Source organism: Schistocerca serialis, chromosome 4 (assembly GCF_023864345.2).
Source record: "Schistocerca serialis cubense isolate TAMUIC-IGC-003099 chromosome 4, iqSchSeri2.2, whole genome shotgun sequence".
Taxonomy (NCBI): domain Eukaryota; kingdom Metazoa; phylum Arthropoda; class Insecta; order Orthoptera; family Acrididae; genus Schistocerca; species Schistocerca serialis.
This window is the reverse complement of record NC_064641.1, coordinates 171,120,730-171,125,644: the sequence shown is the minus strand read 5'-3', so window position 1 is coordinate 171,125,644 and position 4,915 is coordinate 171,120,730.

The following is a 4,915-nucleotide window of genomic DNA, read 5'->3' as shown; positions in this document are numbered from 1 at the left end:
AATGCTGAGGCTGATCAGAGTTTTCCAGATGCGCCAATCTTCAGTGAAACCAGCAACTACGTTTTCTGATGCTATCATCCAGTGGTGTTCGGTCCTCATCTTCCATGAGACAGATAATTGGGAACATCTTTTGGATAATGTTATCTGTTGTCTCCATAATTTTTTTCCTGAAGATTGGTCGAGGAGGAGGAGCATTGTGACTCTAATGGGTGTTTATTGAAGAAGGATACCTTACACCTTTCTCTGCCTGCAACTACCTCATGCCTCCTTAAGGATCTTGGGATTCTTACATTCACTTCCCAGTACATTTACTCCTTAACAGTTTTATTCCAATACAAGAGCATCCTTTGGAACAAAATCATTAATGAGTAAATGAATGTGAGGGTTCTAGGGTCCTTAAGAGATGTCTGCAAGTTACAGGATTATCCATTTTACACAATTTTCTATCTGCTCAGGTGTTCTGAAGAAACACATTTACTTGCTTTAGGCTCACTGTCCCAGACGATGTTCCATACGGCAAGAATGAGTTTGTAGGTTAGGCATAAAGTGGTCAACTGTGCTTCTTGATTAGCTTACCCATGTGATGTCTCCATTTTAACTTTTCATCCAGCTGGATTCCAATGAATTTTATACACTGTACTTCACTCCATGAATGACCATTAATAATGTCTATTTCTGGTGCTAAAAGGTCATTATTACTTTTTTGAAATTGTGTAATGTATTTGTGAGATTAAGACTTAAAATGTTAGTTGCGAACCAGTTGTATGTCTGCATAGCTATCATCTGAGCTGTGTCTGTTAGTATTTGGACCCTTGATAAGTTTATTTGTGCCATCAGCAAAGATTACAGATGACGAAAGAAATTTCAGATTTTTGCTGCAATGGGGCACTGAGATAATGTGGTGGCAACAGATGAAAATTTGTGCCACACCTGGATTAGAACCTGGATTTCCTGGTTGCTATCTGAGCATGTCCTCCCATCTGATCCAAATCTCCATATGCTGCACACAGCAGAATAGTGTCCCCTGTCCCGTATTCCCCTTCCTGCATCTGCATTGAAAGATCAATATACCATCATGCATGTCTGAAAGGGCAGCCACCATATTTATACAAAATATTACAGTTTTTGAACTGCACTTTAAAGTCATTGGAAGATCATTTATGTAGGTTAGATACAAGAATGGACCCAGTACCGATCACTGTGGCACACCACTTACTAAGTTTTGCCATTCTGAGTCACTTTTCATGTCTGACATGTATTCTGTTAATGAGACCCTCTGCTTTCTGTTATGGAGGTAGATTGCATCCATGCTAAAGGGATGCCATTAGTGCCATAAGGCTTTATTTTACTAAATATAGTTTGTGATCTATATAATCAAAGGCTATGGAAAGGTCACAGAATATACCAACAGGATAATTTTTATTGTTTAGCTCAGCTAACACCTCGTCTATAATGTACTGTATTGCTTTATGTGTTGAAAATCCCTCACAAAAGCCAAACTGACAAGTGGTTAACAAGTTCTGCTCAGTTAATTGACTCAGTATTCTGGCATACTAACTTACTCAAATACTTTTGAAAACACTAGAAAGATTGACATATATCTTTAATTAGAGGTGGTTTGCTTATCTATAGTCTTGTATGTAGGTGTTATTACAACATATATTGGTCAGAAAATAAATCCTGAGTCATCAGTTCATTATCAAGATAGTTTGTTGGCAATCCTATCAAGTCAGAGTAAGATTTTAACTTTCTGATAAAAGCACCATTGTAGTCAGCAGAAATACTATTATTTAGTGATCATATGATTTCTGTCATATGATTTCTGTCCCCCCCCATGAACCATGGACCTTGCCGTTGGTGGGGAGGCTTGCGTGCCTCAGCGATACAGATAGCCGTACCGTAGGTGCAACCACAACGGAGGGGTATCTGTTGAGAGGCCAGACAAACGTGTGGTTCCTGAAGAGGGGCAGCAGCCTTTTCAGTAGTTGCAAGGGCAACAGTCTTGAGGATTGACTGATCTGGCCTTGTAACAATAACCAAAACGGCCTTGCTGTGCTGGTACTGCGAACGGCTGAAAGCAAGGGGAAACTACAGCCGTAATTTTTCCCGAGGGCATGCAGCTTTACTGTATGATTACATGATGACGGCGTCCTCTTGGGTAAAATATTCCGGAGGTAAAATAGTCCCCCATTCGGATCTCCGGGCGGGGACTACTCAAGAGGATGTCGTTATCAGGAAAAAGAAAACTGGCGTTCTACGGATCGGAGCGTGGAATGTCAGATCCCTTAATCGGGCAGGTAGGTTAGAAAATTTAAAAAGGGAAATGGATAGGTTGAAGTTAGATATAGTGGGAATTAGTGAAGTTCGGTGGCAGGAGGAACAAGACTTCTGGTCAGGTGACTACAGGGTTATAAACACAAAATCAAATAGGGGTAATGCAGGAGTAGGTTTAATAATGAATAGGAAAATAGGCATGCGGGTAAGCTACTACAAACAGCATAGTGAACGCATTATTGTGGCCAAGATAGATACGAAGCCCACGCCTACTACAGTAGTACAAGTTTATATGCCAACTAGCTCTGCAGATGACGAAGAAATTGAAGAAATGTATGATGAAATAAAAGAAATTATTCAGATTGTGAAGGGAGACGAAAATTTAATAGTCATGGGTGACTGGAATTCGAGTGTAGGAAATGGGAGAGAAGGAAACATAGTAGGTGAATATGGATTGGGGGACAGAAATGAAAGAGGAAGCCGCCTGGTCGAATTTTGCACAGAGCACAACATAATCATAACTAACACTTGGTTTAAGAATCATGAAAGAAGGTTGTATACATGGAAGAACCCTGGAGATACTAAAAGGTATCAGATAGATTATATAATGGTAAGACAGAGATTTAGGAACCAGGTTTTAAATTGTAAGACATTTCCAGGGGCAGATGTGGACTCTGACCACAATCTATTGGTTATGACCTGTAGATTAAAACTGAAGAAACTGCAAAAAGGTGGGAATTCAAGGAGATGGGACCTGGATAAACTAAAAGAACCAGAGGTTGTACAGAGATTCAGGGAGAGCATAAGGGAGCAATTGACAGGGATGGGGGAAATAAATACAGTAGAAGAAGAATGGGTAGCTTTGAGGGATGAAGTAGTGAAGGCAGCAGAGGATCAAGTAGGTAAAAAGACGAGGGCTAGTAGAAATCCTTGGGTAACAGAAGAAATATTCAATTTACTTGATGAAAGGAGAAAATATAAAAATGCAGTAAGTGAAACAGGTAAAAAGGAATACAAACGTCTCAAAAATGAGATCGACAGGAAGTGCAAAATGGCTAAGCAGGGATGGCTAGAGGACAAATGTAAGGATGTAGAGGCCTATCTCACTAGGGGTAAGATAGATGCCGCCTATAGGAAAATTAAAGAGACCTTTGGAGATAAGAGAACGACTTGTATGAATATCAAGAGCTCAGATGGAAACCCAGTTCTAAGCAAAGAAGGGAAAGCAGAAAGGTGGAAGGAGTATATAGAGGGTTTATACAAGGGCGATGTACTTGAGGACAATATTATGGAAATGGAAGAGGATGTAGATGAAGATGAAATGGGAGATATGATACTGCGTGAAGAGTTTGACAGAGCACTGAAAGACCTGAGTCGAAACAAGGCCCCCGGAGTAGACAATATTCCATTGGAACTACTGACGGCCGTGGGAGAGCCAGTCGTGACAAAACTCTACCATCTGGTGAGCAAGATGTATGAAACAGGCGAAATACCCTCAGACTTCAAGAAGAATATAATAATTCCAATCCCAAAGAAAGCAGGTGTTGACAGATGTGAAAATTACCGAACTATCAGCTTAATAAGTCACAGCTGCAAAATACTAACACGAATTCTTTACAGACGAATGGAAAAACTAGTAGAAGCCAACCTCGGGGAAGATCAGTTTGGATTCCGTAGAAACACTGGAACACGTGAGGCAATACTGACCTTACGACTTATCTTAGAAGAAAGATTAAGGAAAGGCAAACCTACGTTTCTAGCATTTGTAGACTTAGAGAAAGCTTTTGACAATGTTGACTGGAATACTCTCTTTAAAATTCTAAAGGTGGCAGGGGTAAAATACAGGGAGCGAAAGGCTATTTACAATTTGTACAGAAACCAGATGGCAGTTATAAGAGTCGAGAGACATGAAAGGGAAGCAGTGGTTGGGAAGGGAGTAAGACAGGGTTGTAGCCTCTCCCCGATGTTGTTCAATCTGTATATTGAGCAAGCAGTAAAGGAAACAAAAGAAAAATTCGGAGTAGGTATTAAAATTCATGGAGAAGAAATAAAAACTTTGAGGTTCGCCGATGACATTGTAATTCTGTCAGAGACAGCAAAGGACTTGGAAGAGCAGTTGAATGGAATGGACAGTGTCTTGAAAGAAGGATATAAGATGAACATCAACAAAAGCAAAACAAGGATAATGGAATGTAGTCTAATTAAGTCGGGTGATGCTGAGGGAATTAGATTAGGAAATGAGGCACTTAAAGTAGTAAAGGAGTTTTGCTATTTGGGGAGCAAAATAACGGATGATGGTCGAAGTAGAGAGGATATAAAATGTAGGCTGGCAATGGCAAGGAAAGCGTTTCTGAAGAAGAGAAATTTGTTAACATCCAGTATTGATTTAAGTGTCAGGAAGTCATTTCTGAAAGTATTCGTATGGAGTGTAGCCATGTATGGAAGTGAAACATGGACGATAAATAGTTTGGACAAGAAGAGAATAGAAGCTTTCGAAATGTGGTGCTACAGAAGAATGCTGAAGATTAGATGGGTAGATCACATAACTAATGAGGAAGTATTGAATAGGATTGGGGAGAAGAGAAGTTTGTGGCACAACTTGACCAGAAGAAGGGATCAGTTGGTAGGACATGTTCTGAGG